The sequence below is a fragment of the Megalops cyprinoides genome, chromosome 13, assembly GCF_013368585.1.
Source record: "Megalops cyprinoides isolate fMegCyp1 chromosome 13, fMegCyp1.pri, whole genome shotgun sequence".
Taxonomy (NCBI): domain Eukaryota; kingdom Metazoa; phylum Chordata; class Actinopteri; order Elopiformes; family Megalopidae; genus Megalops; species Megalops cyprinoides.
The window spans coordinates 32438062-32462908 of NC_050595.1; the positions used below are offsets into that span (position 1 = coordinate 32438062).

At 46.3% G+C, this 24847-nt stretch overlaps 1 pseudogene; it reads left to right on the forward strand.

The window, feature by feature from the left end:
• Window positions 1-20291: 20291 nt before the first annotated feature.
• The window catches only part of LOC118787730, a 30466-nt pseudogene continuing 25910 nt past the window's right edge, over window positions 20292-24847 (forward strand).

Sequence of the window (24847 nt, forward strand, 5' to 3'; positions counted from 1 at the left end):
CAGGGAGGAGGAGGGGGGGGAGTGCTGGTGAGAAATGAGCTCAAATCTCATGATGTGATCATAGAAACTGATAAGAAGCCAGTTACTGACACACAGGGTGTCAAGTGACATTACTGGGGGTCCTTAAATAAATTCTTGGGTTTAGTTTAGTGGAATCTTTTCCTGCAAAGAATTGAAATGAACAGCTAGAGCAGCTAGGATTATAACTTATATTAGGTGACTATGAAGTCATTGGGATGTTGTGGAAATGTTTAGTATTCTGCGTGAATATTCAGTCTTTCAATTAAAATGTCATTTTGTTTCTCTGTTTAAGGTGGAACACCTGCAGTCATGATTATATCATTTTATACATGCCAGATGATATCCAGCATGACTGACAAGAGCATCATGGCAAAATGGAAATGCATATCACAGGAAAAACACAAACATCAAGGACATAGGTACAGAATAGCCAATTACACAGTGACTGAGCATGAAGCTGAAAGACAATGTTACAATAAAAGCATGCAACAATAACTGATCTAGCAGATACACACTGCCTACCAATTACTGTGCAGACAGTCTGATAATGATCTATGAATGCAATCTTATATCATAGTACTCACATGGTACCAAAAAACAATCCATAAAAGAAGAATTGATGTACATTATCATACCAGCATACTAATAGTGCCTACCAATGGTCAATGAGGCTTATATCAGATTCTCTTATGGGTTGGAGTGAGTGGATATTGGGATCCAAATGAAGATCATGCCTGCCTACTGGGGACATGTATTCTTCAAAATGGACAGCTCTGCATTTAGGCAGTTGTCAGTAACTCTACCTACCGGTGTCATCAATTTGATGATTTAGTTCATTTGTTAATTACTACTCATTGCTGTTATCATCCATTAAAGGGGGTTAGGTTTGGGAGCATCTTTGGGCCATGGTCTTGTTGTCAGGCACAGAGACAGAGGTTCACTCCTGGAGCATGTCCATTTGCCCACCCATTCAACTATCACTAATACTAACAGCCAATAAAGACACTGCAGGCTCCAGATGTTGACAGAGAAAAGAAAAGAAATAATAGATAACAGCAACTGTTATTTAAGCTAGACAGCAGCGCCCCAACTCCAAGCTTGACACAGTAAAATCTATCTGTTTGAAAAATAGTTGGTGATGTAATAAGTGATTTCACACCAAATTAGTATGAAGCTAAGAGGAATTGGGATTGTTGTCCTGATTCAGACCATATAATTAGGTGAAACTAAAATAGAAAGATATAGCTACAAGCAATGATACCGTGGTCCGTACAGCAATATCAACAAATTGTTTTGCTAGGTGTGGCCATGTGGCCTCTCCTGGAAGCTTTGACAACAGAGAGAGACAATGTGATCTCAAGCTAAACCCACCAAATCTGAATGCAGTGCCATCATTTGCATAACTACTAGTCTTGCTTAAACAGTGTGGGGTAGTCTGCTTGCTCATCAAGAAAGGTGCAAGTGTGTTCATGTGTTATGATCTGTTTCTGTTATCAATCAGGAACAGCTCCATATCATTGTATGCCCTTCCTGTTGTACAGCTGTATAAGGTTAGCAGGTTCAAGGGCAGTTTCTCTGGCTGTTGCATAAAAACAGTTCACATATGATAACCACCAAAACAGCCTCTGACAAGTTAGGTTTTATTTTCGAACCCTCTCAAGCTAGCTACATACAGTATATTAATACAGTAAATTTCTAGCTAGCGTAGCTAACTACCTGTGTTTAGTGTACAAATGTATTACTAGCTTTAGACAACATACTAGCAAACTACCAAGCAAGCAACTTTAATAATGCTTCTAAAAATGTTTGTTACTTCTATTCAAGCAAGTTATGATTCAAAGCAGTTTAAATACCTTGCGTTTCAGTTTTCAGTTTCTAAAGACAATTGAAATAAATCTGTTACACAATTGATTTTCAAATAATACAATGAAATGCTGCCATAGGCTGAACATAAACAGGTGTGCCACATGCGTTTACCATCCTCCCATAGTAACAGCAAACATAAGAATACACGTAAATACATACTGTATCTAACATTTACAAATGAGCAGAGACATTTAGGAATAATGTAATCACAAGTTAACAGCTACAGCAGTCCACTGAGGGTGTACTCAGCTTGGCCCGGTTGCCAGGACTGCCCCCCCCCCCCCCCCCCCCCCCCACTCTCCCCGCTGGCCTGCGTGTTGCTGTGTTGAAGAAAAGCGCACAATGGAGTTCATGATTGTACTTTGTGGCTTATCTGGAGTTGTTTTGGGCGCGGTGGCACACGGCCCTCTCACATGCCTTATAGATTTATCGATTATGCAACGCAGCGATTTTCATTTAATCGTACTGCACGTATATGAAAATGTTTTACATTTAACCAGTTATGGCCACTACTTGTGTGTACTACTGTCATTTTTACAACAACAAACATCTTCTGTTACTACTTATTACACTTTTCAATTCATTCTAAAATATTTGGGTTAATAACGGGTCTGGTTCTCACCTTGTTGATGAACGTGAATTGTAGTCGGCGAGTAAAGCTCCAAATTCTTCCCTCAACGTCAGCTGCCTCCGTAAAAATCTTCTTATACGTGCAGTACGATTAACTGAAAATCGCTGCGTTGCATAATCGATGCTAACTGACTGGGGAGCTAACGTTAGCTATCTAGCGATAGATTTGACAAACATCGGTAGTTAGCTAACAGGCTACCTATCTGAACGACTGTTGAAGACTAAGGTACTTAAACAGGTTGGCTGCTTCATTTGTGATACTCTAAGCCCCTGACAACAGCAATGCTTACATCGCCACGTAAAGTATGGTTAGTTTTATTTCGCTTGCTAGTAATCAAGCTAATGTGGGGATCCACAGTTATTTTTAAGTATAGATCTACAGAATTAACCAATCAAAAATCATTTTGGAGGTAGCCAGCTTGTTATATTTAAGGAAGTCAGCTAGCTAATCAAATGATGGTTTAAAGGATTTATTATGACTGGGTGTGTAACTAACAGATATCCAGCTAACTGTTGCTATAACGGATATATTTGTTAAAAGGGAGAGTCGCATAATTGACGCCATGTTCGAGTTCCGTGCTCGATAACACTAGATGCGTACCGTACCCGAGTCCACCCTGGTGTACTCACACTAGGCGAATCGTATCGTGCCCGAGCACGTTTGACCCCCAAAGTCAAGTTCGTTTGACTAGTGTGATCGCTCGGGCACGGTTCAGTTGGACGGCCGGTCATGAGCTCCATTGTGCTGTGCAATTCTTCAACACAAGAAGTCGCATCGTGATGACGTAAGCGTGCTCGGGCCCGGAATGTTAAAAGCGTAATGTGAACGCAGACCAGCGGGGGAGTGGGGAGGAGGGACAGTCGTGCTCGGGCACGGTACAAGGCAGCTGGGCCTAGTGTGAGTACGCCGTAAATGTACTCTGCGCTACAAGGACTACCTTAGGAAACCTACAAAGGGTTGCTGAAATAGACAGAACTCTGTCCTTCATCAACAATGCAGTGACAATACCCTCAAAAGAAAACCCTGAAAACAGAACAATATACAATTCATTCCTCCATAAGCCATGCTGTAACCCAATACATTAGTATCACTTCATAACAGTCTGCTGCATGCCCATAGGTGGTAATCCCATGGTCAAAAACTAATACTGAGATGACATAAATAATTGCTGCAACCACAGTAGAATAAAGATGTGATGTATTTGTGGGCAACAGTGATCAATTTACAGTATTTGTCTGAAATATTATTATAATATTTAGTTTCATCTAATGACATGAGCATATATATTGTTTTCACCAGCCATGAACTACCCCCTTTCCAGTGCACAACTTCTGTAATTTAGAATAATTATTTAAAATGGTAAATATTGAATGTATACTACTGACCATATGTTTAACTGGATTATATTTAGCTATGCAACACTTTTCATGTATGGCTCAGACATTGAGCACACAAAATTTAAGAGTGATTTACCTAACACTGAATAACATCATGTCATTAACATTATCACATTTGCTTATTTATTTCCAAATGTCATTTCCAACATGTCATTGGCCATATTTATTCATGTAGGAACTATTTCTTAGCATTTTATATAGGGCTTAGTACAAGGTTGTATATATCAAATTTTATTACAACTGGCCTGGTTCATGGTTCATGAGTTGATATTTGACTTCAGCAGCTTCATAAATAGATTGTCATGTGGCTCTGATGTAATTTCATGTTGCAACTTCCCCTTCACAAATTAGATCATACCTACTACATATGAAAATTTGCATCAATCAAAGGTATGGTTCATGAAAAGAAGAATATTAAGGGCATTTTTGAAAAATGAATGATTCACTTAATTTGCATTTTCAAGATCTTGTAGATTCTATTTTGTCAAAGAATTGCTTTCTAATTTGGAACATAATCTAGGTGTGGCATTGACATTGTGCACAAGAAATCTGAGAATAATCAATACAACAGTGAATAGTATTGCCTCATTTGCATATTATGTAGCAAATGTTGCAAATTCATTGGCTTGTAGTGGCCATGTTTTTTTTTCACGTACTTTTAGAAGGTACCATAAAATCCAATATGGTGGCCAAACTGTGTGACCAGTGTGGACAATTTTAATAGAGGAGAGACTTCCTATAAGGCTGTACAAGAATGCAAACTTTTGTGAGTTTTTGAGCAACTGTGTAGAATTTCAAGTCATTTGAAAAGCATGTCTGTACAAGAGTCACAACCATTGCAAATCGATTGGCATGTGGCTCCCTGGTAATCTGTAATCTCATGGCATTTTGGCTAATATGCAAATTTTTCAAAATGACAGAAAATATGATAGACTTGACTAATCCATTTTGAGATAGTATGTTCCTCATGTCAAGGGGCATATATGTGTAATGTGTCAGGACTGTGCACCATACATTTTATTTCTTGTATATTTTTTGTAATGACAAAATTTGGTGACTATATTGGATTTTGCATCAAGTCATGTGACCTATAGGTAAGTATTTGGACATCCTCAGATGCATCTTATTGCCCTCTACAATAAGAAATAGGAATACCTATTGCAATACCCCTGATAATAATAACACTGGAAGTGAGTGTATCTAATCAATCTGTATCAGCATTGAATTGATTTAGTGAAATTTTAGAACGATTGCTGTAATATTTTAAACAGCCATTTATCCACTTAAAAACAATCATCTCTGGCATGCTCTTAAAACCAGCATCTCTAGCATTTGGTTTCAACATATGAAACCTAATATTAAAGGACCATAAAGTCTCATTTGCACAAATGCTGCCAACCATTCAAGAGGACCATGTCGCTACTTGTGATTGTAGGTTGTAAAAGCTGTGAGCCAGGGAGGCATACCTACATAGACTCCTGATGTGGCTGTTCCGGACAGTGCAGACAGCACGCACTCCAGGGTCTTCCCGGTGCATGCCATAATGCATCAGTGTCTGTCAGTAAGTGTGACACTGCTGGACGCTTCATTTACACAATTTAACAACCCCTCCCCTCATTGATCCTTCTACTTTCACACATTAACACTCAGGCACACATTAATGCTTCATGCTGTCTGTTACTGACTCATTGGGTTTGAAGATGGGGTTGTGTAGGATGAGCTGAAATGTCTTTTAACAGATTACAAAGGAAGTAAATTAATGAAATAACAGAAGGAATGACCACTCTGATAATTCTCTGGTGGCAATTCATCTAATGAGTGGGACAAGAAATCCTTGAAGTCTTGCAATCTTACATAAATTGCACTGCAGCAGATCCTTACTGACAAACAGGTCCAGAGACTGCTGGTGCTGTTTTAGAAATGATACATCACGACAGAGAGAAACCAACTAGGTGTAATATAATAAGGCTGCCACTGCTGTCAATTCACTGTTAATGTGAGATGCTTTGTTTGGGGGGTGGGGGGGACACAATCTCACACCACAGTAGTTTGTAACACAGACACACTGGGCATCGCCTTGGTCTGAGATGAAATTTAAATACCTGTGATCCACAAAGACAATAACTGTTCAACCCACCAGTGATCATGTGATCAGCATCTGGCAGGTGAGAGGCTTATGGGCATATACCATTTGCACCCTGGCTACCTGCATAACACTGCCCTCTGGTGACATCAGTCTTTCAGCTTGGATTGGACATTATTCAGATGCTTAAGCACTTCCACTGATGGTCCCTACAAAGCCAAAAGAGCAATGGAAGAAACACAATAAAATTAACAGGCAGGATAACAAAACCACCAGCTGTCCCAATGAAGGTTTCTCAAAAGTTACAAAGGTAGTGGATGACATATACTACCTCTTTCTGTCAAAGCCCTAGATTTTTGCATAGAAGGCACTAGAAAATATCCATTAGAATCACATCATATCAAAGATCTAAGATAAGATATAACCACTTCAGCTTCCCTCTAGAATGAATGGGATGCCCTTTCTTTGGCGGTGTGTTTTGCCAGGAGCTGGGTAATGAATTCGGCGCTTTCCTCACATGGCTCCCGTTGACGGCATTAATCACAGCAAGCAGAGCGGAAATCACTTTGAGCTTTATGAATGACATCCCAGAGATGGGAAGGGATTAGGCCACGGCTGCTGCCAGTTGCAGCGCCAGGTGGCTCTGCCTGTCGCCAAGGTGTTACACCTAATCCCATTACTCGTCTGCTAAATCTCAGAGACATCAAAATTACTGGCCCCCACTCCTCCATCCCGGCTCTTTCCGAGTGACTGATGGTGGCTCCACCTGAATGGAGTCAAGATCTGCAGGCAGCTGCTACCGACTTGCCGTGAAGGCCAATCTTGATCCAATTTCACCGTGCTGGTGGCCCCTTATTCCCCGTCCAATAATACATCTGTTTGAGAAATCCCACAGCTACAAATAAAGTTTAATCCTTGCCAGGACCTCATGCCGTTCCTGTCCTACAAACATGCAGCGGGCTTCCTGTCTCCCTCTATCTCCCAGCAAACCTCTGGGGATCTTCGTTAAGTCCCGGATATTCTTAAAAGAATGGAGTGAGGATCACAAACCATGACCCCCTAGAACCCTGATATCGCCATATTCTGACCCTTGGGGCATTCAGCGTTAGGATGAAGATTAAGCCTTTGCATAATAAGATTACATAGCGACTGAGTGATATCAAGGGAGGACCCATATGCAGCTGCCTGGTTCTCTGTGTCCTGTTCTGTGCTGGGTGCTGTGTGTTGCCTGCTGGGATTGAAATGGGATTGATTTAAATCTAGCTGGCCTTTTCCAGCCTCAGTCTCAGATTAGATCTCCATTACCACAAGCCCTATTGTATTTAGAACAAATGGTAATTGCTTGGTAATTCCCTATCTTGCCATATTCTGCCTGGCAATCAACACTGTAGGTCCCTTGATCCTGGATTACACATGAAATGCATACATTGTGAAACAAAGAAATTAGTGTTGCACTTTTGCCTGTCTTAACCATCTGTGGCTTATGAAGTCAAAGGGAGAGTCCTGGCATTGTACAGTGAACTTGCACCTGAGGGAAAAGATAATTCAAAAGGTGAGGATGACGCAAACAAATCCTGAAAATGAATCAGAATTACCTCTTGTGCTGAACAAAAGAAAAATGTGGTTCCTTTTATTTCTTCTTTCTCAAGGAAATCCCCAATGTGGTTTATATAAAGCATTAACAGAGGGCAGTGCACAAGATTCTCCAATAGTTCAGTTTCATTCAAATCAATGTACAATACAAAATGAAAAAACTATGCCATAAAGTATTATGGATTGTTGATTCTTTTTAAACTGTGGTCACTCTTTGTTTTATGGGCTTCAGAAAACCACTGTTCAGAAAACATCTTACGCAGGAGTGGCTTAGTCGGTGGGGGACCTGCCCTGAGTGTATGCTGAGCCCCACAATGTGGACCCAAAACCAACTGTGCCAGGGATAGAGGTGGTTAGATCAGCCAGGTTCTCCCATCACAGTGTCTACAGCATCCTGCAACTCTTGGTTGACATTATACAAATAGTACCCATCCTCCAACTGGTGTACTCTTCACTGTAGCACACCATGGAACTTGCAGTGTGCACATAGTTGCATTGCTGTTGATGCGGATGTATGGCAGGATTATGCCTTTCCTGTGTTCCCTGAGGGAGGTGAGACGAGCCTAAAGTGGTACAACTGGCAGTCACAAAAATGTTGGTTGAAAACGGGGTTTAAAAAACAACTCATCAAAAATAAGCCCACTAGCAAATTGACAGTAAACTGTAGGTCAAAATGACTCCAGATTGGAAATATAAGTACTGGTTATCTGGTATATATTTTTGTGAATAAGCTACTTAATATGATATTAATGTAATGAGTATTAATATATTTATTCCCTGTATATCTTTAAAATGGCTATTTCATGTCATCTTAAACATCTACTCCGCCCACCCTGATGTCAAGACTGTCCACTTCACAAAATACACCTGCAACCCTCAGAGAAGTTTAAACACATCTGAGCCTCAAAGAGACAGACTGGTGTCTGAATACCATAATCTGGGTTAGCCATTTACATTTACATGTACATTTCATCATTCATCAAGTCATATGTGGAATATCATCAATATTCCTAATAGGAAATGTGCATAGAAATGCAACCATCAATCTTGTCTACTTCTCCATAATCCAACTAGTGTGCTCGTTTATGATAATTAGGCCTGTAGATAATGTGCAAACCATGTTTTTCAAGTTACAACATGTTATTTTGATAAAGGGGGGGCTAAAAGAGGATTGTGAAGAACAGCTCTGTACTGTATAAAGCATAACCCTTCTTTTATCTGGATTTTGCAGTAAGTAGCTGCCAAATGACACATTCTTAATGCTGTACAAAGGAGCCAATAAAAGGAATTGAAAATGTGGATGCGTTTTTGTTTCTCAAAGCTGATTCTGAGCAATACCAGTACTGGTGCCAGGACGGAAGGCATGCTGAGCAACCGACACAAACACAATGTAACACTTCGAGGAGACATGATTTGGAAATGTGGCCAGTTAGAGTGGATTGAATTTACAGTAGCACTGTAGGCTACCCAGAAGGCCCAGGACTCCCTTCGCTCCCACGGGCAAGTTTGGCAGCTCTCAGTGAGCCATCAAGGGATTTGTCAATATCTTCTCCAAGAGTATCAATATTCATAAGACCAAATATTGATCTTGGGTGTTGACCAGTGTGCGAAATACCTGGTGGCAATCGGGGGTTCCCCCCTACCCATATCTGCCAACATTTAGGTTTCGAAATACGGGAGTGACAAATTATTTTTTTTACAAGTGACAAATAATTTTTCAAAGATTTTTCCAGAGACCCCCCCAAAATTATGCTGTTGAGGCTTTCAGGGGGTCTCAAGTGTCAATCAAGGGGTCTCGGACCCCCCGAGACCCCCCGTATTTGGCACCCTGGTGTTGACCAATGACCGCAGGCGAAAGATAGGTATGGGAGATGGTATGTTGTGTTTGACAGCACTGCCTTTTACAGGAATGGAGTGCTAAATATTCTGGAATCTAAATATTTTGTTGCAGGAGTTCAGAAGGGAACATGTCTCTATTGGGTTTAGGAAAGAAACAAAGCACATACAGTATAAGTGGCAGTAAAAGCATTTTTTCATGGCCTGTCTTGATGATATGAATACATTGGGAGGGATATCATCAAAAAAGACATGCTCAGGGCTCTGCTAAGGAGTTCACTTGTCTTTTCACTGTGATTCACTTGTCTTGGGGCTTTTCAGTTTAGACTTGGTCGTGTGACCTCAAATCTTGGAGCACAAAAGCCATTTTAGAGGATTCGCTCCTGGGCTAGTACTGGATAATATACTGTACAGTCAAATTACTGAAACTGCACTTTAGCCAATGGGTATCATTATTTCAGGCTGGCTACTCTGAAAGAGTAGACAATGCAAAAGATGACAATGAAAAAAAAAACACACAATTATGTCATTTCAAATCATGATATCATTGAAGACTGATGACAAATCCTCCACAATAGCCATTCCAAATGTCACAGACTCATGCAATGTATCTCATGCCATGATCCATTCATAAATGGACAAAACTTAAACAGAATAAAACCAACAGCCTCTTGCGAAGGAAAGACCACTGCTTAGCATAAGATAATATTAGATCTAAAATGTCAGTTTTTGTGCTTAGTTAACAGGTCAAAATCTGGGTTGTGACTTGAAAACACCAGCCTCTAAATATGTGTTTCTTGTTATGTAAAACTGGAATCAGTGCCTGTAAAGAACAGCAGAGAGATTCCGCCCCAGGAATCCAGGCTGACTCTCATGTGAATTAGCATGTTCCCCTGACATTTGGTTCCCTGAGAGGGATCAGTGTCAAACATGCCCAATCTATTTGACCACAAAAGCCGATGGGGGGCAGATGGGAAGAAGGAGCATAATTCAACAAACAGCTTGCCAGGACCTTCTTCTCATTAGTTTTAATTTCTGCATTAGCAAAACATGAGGGTATGGATGTTGCTGCGTGGCTAAGAAGATTACAAGAAACCCCCCCCATGTTATATATATTAATGAGTGGATGTAACGGGGCAGCAGGCAGGGGTATTTTCCCTCCGATTGCTCTGTCTTTGGCAGGAGGTGGCAGCAGACTGCGTCTCTGGTTATTTGACTCTCTCTGGTTCACTTTATTTATTATGACATCAAAACATGTATTATTCTTAATGGTGTCCACAAGCTTTCACCAGAATATCCATGTTTTAAACCCTACAGGTTAGCTTGTGATCCCTGGTTTGTGTGAGACAAACACAGGCTCTGGGCATGACATAAAAAGCAGACATTACACAGTTGACTGTGCCAGTGGGGGTCTGAAACAGTTTTGAAATGATTGTTCTTGGAGATGTGCTGCTTTGTCCGTGTTCAGAGGGACATTGTAGGAGAACATTCCCCAGGATGGGTCTTATAGGCACACTAAGAAGTTTTGAATTAAATACCTCTTTCTTCCACTTTAATTCACCTGTTTTACACAATCACTTTAGAGCAAGCCTCCTTGTGATGGCGCTTCTCATGCATAACTCAGAGGTGATGATGAAAAAATCTAAATATTATCAAATTCACAGTAGCTTGTCCACTATTTTAAGTACCATTGATAGCACTTCTTTCCAACCACTCTCCACACAATCACACAAAATGTGTTTGTAGTTTTGCAGCTGAAATTAGAGCTGCCAGTTGACACAAAATGTTGATGATTTTTATCCCTATTTTTGATAAATTGGTACACTAATCAGATCATTTTCTGAAGTTAGCTACTATATAGACATGACATGTTTTGTCAAGGTCTTTCCTGATGGCTAGCTATCATAACATTGTTATTATATGGGTAAAGCTCTAATTTATCATTTTCCTTTATGAGAGTTGTAGTTCAGATGTTTATATTAATAAAATATGTTAAATATGTTTTGCAAACTGTGCTGTAATGCTGAATACGTATGAAAAAATGCAAAAAAAAAAAATAAATAAATAAAAAGCTTATAAAGTAGCAAGAATTCTATTGTCTTTTCACTCCTAGCAAAGATGGGTGCTGGTGTTTACTAGGTTATGCCCTAATTCTCTAGATGCTCCTACCAGGTGACCTAAAGAACATGTGCATCCACTTCTTGCAGCCTTTCATTTGGTGTTCCTCAGGGCTCTGTGCTTGGTTCCCTCTTGCCTTTCCTTACATGAAATCCCTTGATTCTGTTCAATCAGAATCAATTGCCTCTATCTTTCCCCTCTGACTTAGATGTCTGTTCAAAATGTGTCTACTTGTCTCAATCTTAATCAGTAATTGGCACCTAAGGCTCACCCTGGCCTGCACCTCTCCAGGATGTCTCCATAAACCTTGATAACACTATGGTGTCTGCCTTCCAGACTGCTGAGAACCTCAGAATTACACAATAACTCCATCATTGCAATGAACATAGCATTGGTAAACCCTACCTGTGGATACTTCCTCAACAAAATTTGAAGAATCCCTCCCTTCCTTATCAGCTGTTTCAGGCCCTGGTGTTATCCCACCTGGACTCTCTGCTTATTATTCTCCCAGCCTTCCACACCAGGCCTCTGTGGCTTATCCCACTGCTTCTGTGGTCAACGACATTGCAACATCCCATGTCTCACTTCTCCTGACCTCCCTCCATTAGCTACCAATTACAGCCTGCTCATATAAATGCTAGAACTGGCCATCTAAGCTGCAAAAAGAGTCACTCCCTCACAGAGCATACAATAATGTGACTTTACACACCAGCTAAACCTCTCCACTCTGCAACCTGAGAACAATTCCTCCCTGGAGAGGTTGCACAACTCTGTCCTGTATCCCGTCTGTTCTGGCCCCCATGTAGTGGACAGCTTCCCACAACAGTCAGAACAGCCATCTTCTACCACAGACTGGAGATCCACAGATCTTTGCCATTGAGGCATTTGACCTTTAATGACCACAATCAGGACCTCAGGCTAATGTGTTATTTCAAAGATGAATTCAACAGAACAGTGTCCCCATCACTACATTTATTTCTATATGTGATAAAGAGGGAAGACTGCTTCCTAGTGACTCAATGACAAAACATCTGGCAAGCAAATTCTTACCAGGAGGTATTGGGAGTGCTGACTGCTAAATTCCTCTGTTGGAAAAATTAATGCATTTACCACAGCTTTGTCCCAAAAATGAAATATAATATTGATATTTCTTGCCCATCATATTCATGTTGGATTTCTCTGAATGGATACATGTTAAAATAATTGTGCAAAATGTGACTAAATAAATTTGTGAATATTTATTTCTAGTTGCTCACATATAATCATGCATACCTCACTGACACTACCCAGCACATAAGTAAGTGTTCCGCTTCTTCTTAAATGTGTCTTTCTGTTTTAAGTAGGCAGCTATGCTGTGTAGTAAACAAGCTACAGGACTAGATCATAGGTTTTCAACTAGGGGGTACATGTATCTCAAACCTACTTGGTCAATGTGAGTAATCATAAATAATGATGAAAACAAAGGGTCGTTTATTAAACGGTACTTGGGTTGAAGCCTTCTTCAGTCAAAAGTTAGTCAGTGGTTTGTGTTTATTAGTCTTGCTAACCTATGAGTGGTCAGGTGTTTTATCCCCAGGTCACTCTGGTGCATCTGTACGCTTGCATACTCTTCTGGGTTGCACATGCACATAAAACTACACATGGAAGCCAGTGTCTGCTGTAATGTAGGTATGCAACATAATTACCCTGTTATAGCATAATATTTCCCCAGGGGTTAAGGTAACAAATTATGCCTTTAATTTGATCTTGTATGATTGAAATCTTATTTTTTAATAAACTTATAAATTTGATTTAATTTCCTCACATGCAAAATTCCTCTATGGGCTCAGCACCAATGGCAGAATCTTCGACAATGTGGTAACACTGACTGTACATTTAAATACTGAATCAAAAGAACAAATATTTGTCAGGGCTCCGCCCCCCTAGCTGTGGTGTTTTTGTTTTTCCCTGTCCATGTGCTTTTTGTTTTTCCTTGTGTTCCAGCCCCGCCCCGCTCCCCGCCTGGTCCCCGCCCACCTGATTGCCCCATTACCTTCACCTGCCTGCCTGCTCACCTGCATCCCATCTCCTCATCAGCCCAGCCCTATTTCTACCCTGCTTGTTCCTGTCTTGTTTGCCAGTTCGTTGCAGTGTGTTTCGTACCTGTTTCGTTCCCGCAGTTTTTTGGATGTCTGATTTCTCCGTGTTTGACTCTGCCTGCCCTTCGTCTTTGTTTTCTGCCTGCCGTTTTGTTCCGTTGCCTGATCGTTTGCCTGCCTGGTTCCTGACCCTGCCTGCTTCTGTTACCGACCCTGCTTTTGTCCACGGACTGCCTTCCGGTTTTCGACCCTGCCTGCTTTTGTTGTGCAACTTGCCTGCTGTCATTAATAAACCCGCCTGGAACCTGGTCTGCGACTGAGTCCTTGCCTGAGCCCTTACAGTACGAACTGGCCACGATGGACTCAGCAGACCTACCCCAGCTGAAGACTGCGCTGGAGCTGCAAGGCGCATTACTGGGGGACCATCAAAGCCAGCTGGAAGCCATAGGCCAGTCCTTTGAGAGTTTCGCCACCAACCTTGCCGGCGTCACGTCCCAGCTGCTGCAACTGCAGCAGCTGAGCCAGGAGAACCGCCCCGCACCGCCTGTGGCAGCTCCCCCGTCTGCCCCGCCAGCTCTCCCGAGCCGGGAGCCCCGATTGCCACCTCCCGCATGTTACGCGGGGAATCCCAGAACCTGTCGGTCGTTCCTCTCCCAGTGCTCCCTGGTTTTCGAACTCCAACCCTCCACGTTTCCCACGGACCGGGCGAGGATCGCCTACGTTATTACCCTGTTGACGGGACGTGCCAGGGAGTGGGGCACTGCGGTCTGGGATGCCAACGCCCCTTTCTGCCACTCCTTCGCCACCTTTGCCGAGGAGATGAGGAGGGTCTTCGACCGCTCCAAACACGGTCGTGAAGCCGTGAGGGAGATGCTCCTGATCCGCCAGGGGCGCCAGTCGGTGTCTGATTATGCAATCGATTTCCGCACCCTCGCTGCCTCCAGTGGGTGGAACACGGAGGCGCAGTATGACACCTTTCTCCACGGCCTTTCGGAGACCATCAAGGATGAGCTGGCCACTCGGGAGTTGCCGGTCAGCTTTGACGCCTTGGTGGATCTGGCTATCCGCGTTGACCAGCGCCTGTCACAGCGGCACCGGGAGAGAGGAGCCAGTGAACTGCGGAGTCCCTCCTGTGAGCCCCTACCCACACCAGCAACGCATAGCCCTGCTACACCGCCGCCTGTTTTCCCGGGGCCAATGCAAGTCGACTGCACTCGCCTGACTCGCCTGTCCCCGGCTGAGCGTCAGAGGAGGATCAGCGCCGGGGCCTGCCTGTACTGCGGTCAACCTGGGCATTTCGTGGCAACCTGCCCAGCAAAAAGCCAGCGCTCACCTGTAGCAAGGGGACTACAGGTGAGCGTCACCCCCTTAAGCCAGTCCTCTGAAGTCCGTCCTCTGTTTTCTGCCACGTTGCTCGTCGAGGATCAGCCTCACCCGGTCTCCGTCCTGATTGACTCGGGGGCCGATGGGAGCTTCATCGATGCCAACTTGGCGGCCCAGCTGCAACTGCCCCAGGTCCTGCTGCACTCGCCTCTGGAGGCCCATGCCATCACCGGGGCCCCGCTGGTCCGCATCACCCACGCCACTCCCCCCGTGAGCTTCCTCATATCCGGCAACCATCGCGAGGAGATAGTGTTGCACGTCATTGACACTCCGCAAGCTTCCATAGTCCTGGGTCATCCCTGGCTGGCACGGCATAACCCCCACATCGACTGGCAGGGCAACAAGATCCTGGGCTGGAGTCCGTTCTGCCACTCCCACTGTCTGCATGAGGCCCTAGCTCCTGTGTCACCTGTTGTTCACGCACCAGAGGAGTTTCCGGACCTTTCGGCAGTGCCGCCGGAGTATCTGGACCTGAAGCCCGTGTTCAGCAAGTCCCGTGCAGCCTCGCTTCCCCCGCATCGTCCTTATGACTGTGCGATTGATCTCCTGCCCGGCTCATCACCACCTAGGGGGCGTCTGTACTCCCTATCTCCACCAGAGACTGAGGCCATGAATCGCTACATCCGGGAGTCCCTAGCAGCTGGAATTATTCGCCCGTCCTCCTCGCCTGCTGGGGCCGGCTTCTTCTTTGTTGGGAAGAAGGACGGCTCTCTTCGTCCATGTATCGATTACCGGGGTCTCAATGCCATTACTGTGAAGAACCGCTACCCCCTCCCGCTCCTGTCCTCTGCTTTTGAGTCGCTGCAGGGGGCCACCATCTTCACTAAACTCGACCTCCGAAACGCCTACCACCTGGTCCGTATCCGGGAGGGAGATGAGTGGAAGACAGCCTTCAACACCTCCACCGGTCACTATGAATATCTGGTTATGCCATTCGGGTTAACTAATGCCCCTGCTGTGTTTCAGTCACTGGTGAATGATGTCCTACGGGATATGCTGAACCGGTTTGTTTTTGTATACCTGGACGATATTCTCATTTTTTCTCGTTCCCTGCCTGAACACGTCCAGCATGTCCGTCGCGTTCTCCAGCGCCTGCTGGAGAATCACCTCTATGTCAAGGCCGAGAAGAGCGAATTCCACCGAGACACCATCTCCTTCCTGGGTTTCGTTATCACAGCAGGAAGCATACATATGGACCGGCGGAAGGTCCGTGCGGTGGAGGAGTGGCCCCACCCCACCTCCCGTCGGGAACTGCAGCGCTTCCTCGGTTTTGCTAACTTTTACCGCCGCTTCATCCGTGACTACAGCACAGTAGCAGCTCCCCTCACGGCCCTGACGTTTACCAACAGGGCATTCTCCTGGTCTCCGGCAGCCGAGGCGGCATTTTGCAACCTGAAAGGCCGTTTCACTTCTGCGCCCATTCTGACACAGCCTGATCCTGCCCGTCAGTTCATCGTGGAAGTGGACGCTTCAGACATAGGAGTGGGGGCCGTCCTGTCGCAACGGTCGGCTGCCGATAACAAGCTCCATCCCTGTGCGTTCTACTCTCACCGCCTCACGCCCACCGAGCGCAATTACGACATCGGCGACCGGGAGCTGCTAGCGGTGAAGCTTGCTCTGGAGGAGTGGAGGCATTGGCTGGAGGGGGCAAAGACGCCGTTCCTGGTGTGGACTGACCATAAAAACCTGGAGTACATCAGGTCGGCTAAGCGTCTGAACCCCCGACAGGCCCGCTGGTCCCTGTTCTTTTCCCGGTTCGACTTTGCCCTGTCCTACCGACCAGGAACCAAGAACGGGAAACCTGACGCCCTCTCTCGCCAGTTCGCGCCAGCAGGCGAGACCCCAGAACCCAGCACCATCCTGCCTACCCGGTGCGTGGTTGCGGCGGCGCAGTGGGACATCGAGACCACCGTCCGTGCCGCCCTCCGGACCGAGCCGGGTCCTAGCTCCTGCCCCCTTAACCGCCTCTTTGTTCCTCAGTCTGTCCGATCCCAGGTCCTGCAGTGGGGGCACTCGTCTAGACTTGCCTGCCACCTTGGCGCCCGACGTACTGCGGCATTCATCGGTCAGCGGTTCTGGTGGCCCACCATGAGGGAGGACATCTCCAGCTTCGTTTCCGCCTGCTCTGTCTGCGCCCGGAATAAGACGTCCAACCAGCCGCCCGCCGGTCTGCTGCAACCCCTGCCGGTTCCCCGACGACCCTGGTCCCACATCGCGTTGGACTTCGTCACTGGCTTGCCCCCGTCAGACGGTAACACCACCATTCTCACCGTCATCGACCGTTTTTCCAAGTCTGTCCACTTCATTCCGTTACCTAAGCTTCCCTCCGCCAAAGAAACAGCGCAGCTGCTTATTCATCACGTTTTCCGGCTGCACGGCCTGCCCTCCGACGTGGTGTCTGACCGGGGCCCCCAGTTCACCTCTCACTTCTGGAGGGCATTTTGCAGATTGCTGGGCGCTTCAGTCAGCTTATCGTCGGGGTTCCACCCCCAGTCCAACAGCCAGACCGAGCGGGCGAACCAGCAACTAGAGACGGTGCTGCGATGTCTGACCTCCCAGGAGCCGTCGGCGTGGAGCCAGCACCTGCCCTGGGTGGAGTACGCTGTCAATTCCCTGCCATCTTCTTCGTCGGGGCTGTCCCCTTTCCATTGTTGCCTGGGCTACCAGCCCCCTCTGTTTCCTGCCCAGGAGGAGGAGGTCGGCGTCCCCTCGGCAGCTGCGTTCATCCGGCGAGGTCGCCGCACCTGGAGGCGTGCACGGCTCGCCCTGCTGCGAGCCTCAGCCCAGGCTAAGCGCTTCGCTGACCGCCGCCGCACCAAAGCACCTCGTTATCGCCAGGGTCAACGAGTGTGGCTCTCCACCAGAGACCTTCCCCTCAGAACGGACTCCCGCAAGCTCACCCCTCGCTTCATCGGACCGTTCCCCATTGCTAAGGTGATCAGTCCCACAGCGGTCCGGTTGAAGCTGCCGCTCTTGCTCCGCCGCATACATCCCACCTTCCACATCTCCAGGATCAAGCCCGTCTTCCGCAGCCCGCTCTGTCCTGCACCCCGGGCGCCCCCGCCACCTCGCCTGATCGATGGATCGGAGGCGTACACTGTGCGCCGCTTGCTTAAGGTTCGGCGACGGGGGCGCGGACTCCAGTACCTGGTTGACTGGGAGGGCTACGGTCCTGAAGAGAGGTGCTGGGTCCCTGCCAGGGACATCTTGGACCCCGCCCTCATCCGAGACTTCCATCGCCAGCACCCTGGCGAACCCGCTGTGACGCCTGGGGGCGTCCGTAGGGGGGGGGGGTACTGTCAGGGCTCCGCCCCCCTAGCTGTGGTGTTTTTGTTTTTCCCTGTCCATGTGCTTTTTGTTTTTCCTTGTGTTCCAGCCCCGCCCCGCTCCCCGCCTGGTCCCCGCCCACCTGATTGCCCCATTACCTTCACCTGCCTGCCTGCTCACCTGCATCCCATCTCCTCATCAGCCCAGCCCTATTTCTACCCTGCTTGTTCCTGTCTTGTTTGCCAGTTCGTTGCAGTGTGTTTCGTACCTGTTTCATTCCCGCAGTTTTTTGGATGTCTGATTTCTCCGTGTTTGACTCTGCCTGCCCTTCGTCTTTGTTTTCTGCCTGCCGTTTTGTCCCGTTGCCTGATCGTTTGCCTGCCTGGTTCCTGACCCTGCCTGCTTCTGTTACCGACCCTGCTTTTGTCCACGGACTGCCTTCCGGTTTTCGACCCTGCCTGCTTTTGTTGTGCAACTTGCCTGCTGTCATTAATAAACCCGCCTGGAACCTGAAGCTCTCTTGGTCTGCGACTGAGTCCTTGCCTGAGCCCTTACAATATTAGGCACATGACCTTTCTTTTAGAATATTCTGGATGAAAGCTGCTCCTTGACATTAGCATCCAGCATTTTATATTAAAAACACATCTATGAAAAAGAAGATGCCTAATTTGTGAACCAACTAGTTAGCTAGGTAGGTAGCTAATGAGTTATTGTTCTCAAAATTGTATTCTTCATACAGTATTATATTATGGTGCACATTCAATGTGTTTTCTCTGTTGGACAGTAGCTTAACAGAGCAGTGACAGAAAAATATCCATGGCTGGCTGAATATAGGCGGTTACCTGATAGCATGAAAAAATAGCATATGTAACGTTACTGGATTCAAATTCGTAAGGTGTTGACAGCGGTGGGGGTACTTGCTTTTAATAGGCTAATGACTTGCACTGTAGTAAGTAAGCTAGTAAAGCCTGACTGATGAATAGTTATATTTTTAGTTAAACATGTTGACAGTGGCGGTTTTAGCTTGTATGGTGCCCTGGGCGAACCCCCCCCCTTCAGCGCCCCCTTCCCCCCGCCAACAAAAATTGTGTTGGCATTCTGCGCTAACTGTAATTTTTATTTAGACATTTGGAACAACAAGTCAAATAATTCATAAGTGCCCCTGAATTTGCATTGAAATACAGTATATGAGTCTGACACCCTAAATACATTTGTTGCATAATTAAATATACATGTCATTATGATTTTGCACAAACCAGAGAAAAATGCAGCAATATGTCTGTGAAACTATATATTTACAGTATTATGAATGAATTGTGGTTTATTTGGTAGCAGTTCATAGTGTGACTGATTTTACTAATTGCAATAGTACTGTACAAAGTTAGAGGTGCGCTATTTAATAGGTTCCCCCGCTCCCCCTACCTCGGGCTGCCAGTGGGGAGACCTGAGGTCATCCTATCCCCACCCCCTCCCCATCTCGTACTTCTGAGTGGGAGATCTTCCCAGGCAGTGGCCTGCCTAGCTCCCAAACTAGAATCAGGTCACCCACTCTGACAAGGTTAATTGACCCACATGGTGACATGATATCATTGACATGATGTGCAAATGAGCGATAGAAAACTGATGCAATTGTGCAAATGTCACCATTCCGAATTTTTTGTGCAGGTGCCCCGTGCTGCTCCCAGCAAGATGCCTCCCTGGGTGGCTGCTCATGTCGCCCATGCCTCTTTTCTATATATTTTCAGACCCAAAACACTCAATGATTTCGGGTTCATCACTGAAGATGTGTCCAAGTAACACCAGAAGGTGTATGCCAGAACTACCACATCTGGCTCTGCCTGTGAATTCCAGGAAAGACTGGATGACTTCCACGAACAGAATGGTGATGGCTGGAGAGACAGCAGACAGCACAGAAAGATGGCAACCAGGGCAGCAAGGGCTAGCACCCCAAACTGCAGCTCCTGCGAGGGAGCAGCCAAACAAGCTATGAAGAACCCTTCAGAAGCATACCCCCAGGGATGCCCAAGAGGGGGGAGGAGGAGCCCAATCAGACAGACATCTTGGCAATGACCCAAGCAAACGGAAAATCAACCATGAGCGCAGTCTGTATCTGCAGCAAGGTGTGCAAAAACCTGAGAAGTCTGAAGATCCACCAGACAAAGATGGCCTGCTTGTGGAGGGAACAAGTGAAGCAACGTGTAGGAGCAGTAGCTAGTACTACAAGTTCTGTAGTGCTGACTTCAGATCCTGGTCAGATGGAGGAGGAGCCAGACTCGGAGTCACCCCACAGCGCCCAGAACCTCCAAGCAACACAAGTCCCCCCACAAAGCAGGAAGTCGGAACAGCGTCGGGTGAAGTGGCCTGCCACTTATAAGAAGGAGTGGCTCCAGTTGGATGATAATGAGGCTCATTACACTTTGACCGGCAGACTGGCACCGAAGGAAGGGCAAGGGGAGGGCCCGAAAGTGCAGTGTTTTCATTGCCAATGCCTTCGGCTTCACCAAGAGACTACTGGGACAGAAGTGAAGCAGCCACCTCATTTGTTCTGTAGAGGAAATCAACCACCATCTCAGTATCACCTTCAGTGACACCTCAACAGAGCAAGACCTCGGCCCATGTGAGGCACTGATGACACCTCCAGAACCGGTGACCCAATTCAACATCTCTGAGCCCACCCTGAAGGAGGTCAAAGAAGCAGTCAAAGCTGCAAGAGCAAGTTCCGTTCCTGGCCCCAGTGGAGTACCCTATAAGGTCTACAAGCAGTGTTCAAGGCTCTTAGTGTGACTCTGGAAGATCTTGAAGGTGATCTGGCAGAGAGAAAAGGTCGCTGCTCAGTGGAGGCACGCGGAGGGTGTCTGGATACCGAAAGAAGAGGATTCAAGTAACATCGAGCAGTTTCATATCATCTCGCTGCTCAAGATCTTCTTGAACGTCTAACTGAGTTCCTCTTGAAGAATGCATACATTGACACCTCAGTACAGAAGAGGGGAGTCCCAGTAGTGCCTGGATGCCTAGAGCACACAGGAGTGGTGAGCCAGCTGATCCGGGAGGCAAGGGAAAGCAGAGGGGACCTTGTAGCACTCTGCCTAGACCTAGCCAACGCCTATGGTTCAATCCCACACAAGCTCGTTGAAACAGCACTGACAAGACACCGTGATCCAGAGATGATCCGAAAACATCATTTTGGACTATTACAGCAACTTCAGGTTGAGAGTCTCCTCAGGGTCACTAACATCCGACTGGCATCAGCTGGAGATGGGCATAATCACTGGCTGCACAATCTCGGTGTCACTCTTCTCATTGACTATGAACATGATTGTCAAGTCAGCAACGGTGGAATGTAGACGCCCCAAGTCCATATCTGGTACTCGGCAGCCCCCAATAAGAGCATTCATGGATGACCTAACAGTGACGGTAATATCCATTCCTTTGAGGGTTGGAACAGCTTATCTCATGGGCAAGGATAAGTTTTAAACCAGCCAAGTCCAGGTCTCTGGTCTTGAAGAAGGAAAGAGTGGCCGACCAGTTCCGCTTATCTTGGGAGGGACCCACATTCCAACAGTGACAGAAAAACCTGTCAAGAGCCTGGGCAAGATCTTTGACAGTTACCTGAAGGACACAGCCGCACAGCCACAAAAAACCAGGAGCGATTGACAAATCGGGGCTTCCAGGAGAATTCAAAGCCTGGATGTACCAACACGCAGTCCTGCTAAGGCCCCTTCTAGTGTATGAGGTGCCAATGACAACAGTGGAGGCATTAGAGAAAACCATAAGTCAGTTTCTCTGGAGGTGGTTGGGGCTCCCTCAGTCTTTAAGCAGCATTGCCCTGTATGGGCATTCCACCAAGCTGCAGCTCCCTATCAGCAGCCAAGCAGAGGAGTTCAAAGTCACTCGAGCCAGGGAGGTTATGATGTACCAAGACTCCTCTGATGGTAAAGTCACAATGGCAGGAATCCTCATAAAGACCAGAAGGAAGTGGCAGGCACAGGAAGCTGTTGACAGAGCGGAGGCAAGGCTGCGGCACAACATCTTGGTGGGCACTGTGGTGGTGGGCCGGGCAGGACTGGGGAATTTTCCCAAACCATGCTACGACAAAACCCGTGGAAAGGAGAAGCGTCAACTGGTTCAGGATGAGATATGAGCAGAAGTGGAGGAGGAACTCTGCAGAAAGTTGGTCAGCATATACAAACAAGGTGCCTGGACCAGATGGGAGCATGCGGAACCTCGCAAGATGACCTGGACAGATCTCTGGAGAGCCGAACCATTACGCATCAACTTTCTCATCCAGTCAGTCTATGATGTTCTCCCTAGCCTGGCCAACCTACATAGCTGGGGAATGGCAAATACTCCAGCGTGCCAACTGTGCCAGAAGAGGGGCACCTTGGAGCACATCCTCAGTTGCTGTCCGAAGGCATTGGGGGAAGGGCGATAATGCTGGCACCATGACCAAGTCCTAAGGTCTTTGGCGGACACAATTAGCACAGCAATTCACGACAGCAAGAATCAGCACGCCTCCAAACAGTCCATCACCTTCATCAGAGCTGGGGAGAAGGCACATCATCGGCCTAGCTCCACAGGAGAGCTTCTTGCCATCACACAGGACTGGCAGCTCCAAGTCGACCTAGGAAGGCAGCTCAAGTTCCCAGAAAAAATTGCAACCACTTCGCTCCGTCCAGACATGCTGTTAACATCGGACTCTACAAAGCAAGTGGTCCTGCTGGAACTTCATGGGAAGACCGGATTGAAGAAGCCAACGAGCACAAAAGGGCTAAATATGCAGATCTGCAGAGTGCTGGAGCAATGGCTGGAGAGCCCGCTGTGAGCCAGTCGAAGTTGTGTGTTGGGGCTTTGCTGGCAAATCACTACAGCAAACTCTCAAACTCCTTGGAGTTAAAGAACTGCAGTGCAGAAGAGCCACCAGGAACATTCTCGAGACTGCTGAAATGGCCTCGCGGTGGCTGTGGATCCAGAGGGAGGATCCGTGGATTAGTGCGCCACTTGGACACAAGTCGGGCACAGATCACCCCTGGCTGAGTTACCTGGGCGAGGGTATCTGATGATTAAAGACCCAAAACACCCTATGACCCCGGGTTTATCAATAAAGACGTGTCCAAGTAGCACCAGGGTGTATGTCAGAACAACTCGGTTTGTGAAACCACAAACATGCACAGAAGCACATCCAGCAGGGTCACAGGAGTAATTGGGTACCATTCCTCAAGGGTACAGTCTTCGATCTGTTACTCATTTGCAGGAACTAGAGTGCTAATCCCCACGGCACTTGTTGCACAGGAAGTAAAAACACTGTATTTTGGTGTGGATAGAATGTGTAACATTTTGGTGCTGCTGTTTGTGTCAGATTGCATTTGGTTTGTAAAAGGAAATTGGTCCGCACATATGAAATCACAGTTCGCAAACTCTGTATACAGTGGTAGATTTAGGTATGGGCGACATGGGCAGAGGCCCAGGGCGGCATCTTGCCGGGGTGGCACAGGGTACCCACACAAAAAATTCGGAATGGTGACATTTGCACAATCGGTTTTCTATCGCTCATTTGCTACTGCCTGGGAAAGTCTCCCACTCAGAAGTAGCCTATGAGATGGGGAGGGGGGGAGGGGTAGGTTGACCTCAGGTCTCCCCACTGGAAGCCTGAGGTAGGGGGAGTGGGGAAATCTATCAAGGAACGCACCTCTAACTTTGTACAGTACTAATGCAATTAGTAAAATCAGTCACACTATGTTAATGCTACCAAATAAACCACAATTCATTCATAATACTGTAAGATTATAGTGCTTCTAACTTCTGACCAGACATGGTTCAGAATCAGAGAACTGTTAACCTGATGGCCTTATTATCATAGTTACAAAGGAAGCTCCACACCTTGGTGCCACGCTACAGTTGGAGCCAAGAGCAATTGATTAAGGCAGGCAGCAGACATCGAGTCTAGCATACAACCGGGAGTGGGCAATTGGCAACCATCACCACACAAAGACGCGGTCAGCATCAAAGGATCCCGCTTTGCATTGGGAACATAGGTTGATGCTGCAACAGTGTAAAACCTATTGTTTGTTGCCATTTGTTTCATGGTATAAAAGGCCGATCACGGTAACAGTTCCCTGAGTTAAAGCTTCGCAGGCAGAGATGCTGCCGGATTTCATCGCCGAATAAAGCTTTTTCTCCAAGCGCGCTTTTGGTCTGGTTCGTTTACTTTTAAAATTAGAACAAAATCCAACAATACTGTGAATATAAAGTTTCACAGACATATTGTTGCATTTTTTTCTGGTCTGTGCAAAATCGTTAAGAATAATATAAAACCAGTCTGCACACCACCAAGGTGAATTGGTTTAGTCTTGACTCTTGGTTGACAGTGTTGGGGGATGGGTGTATGTATGTTTTAATGTATGTAATGTATTAATGCTCGAGTGCCAAATCAACACAAATGGATAAGAAAAGGTCTAAGTCATCAGGTGCTCGGTTTAAGAAAAAGAGGAAAGAAGAAGAGGAGAAACACGCAAAAGATAAAGGTATTCGGCTATGTCATCTCTTTATGAGTATAATATTATGCATGTAATGAAAC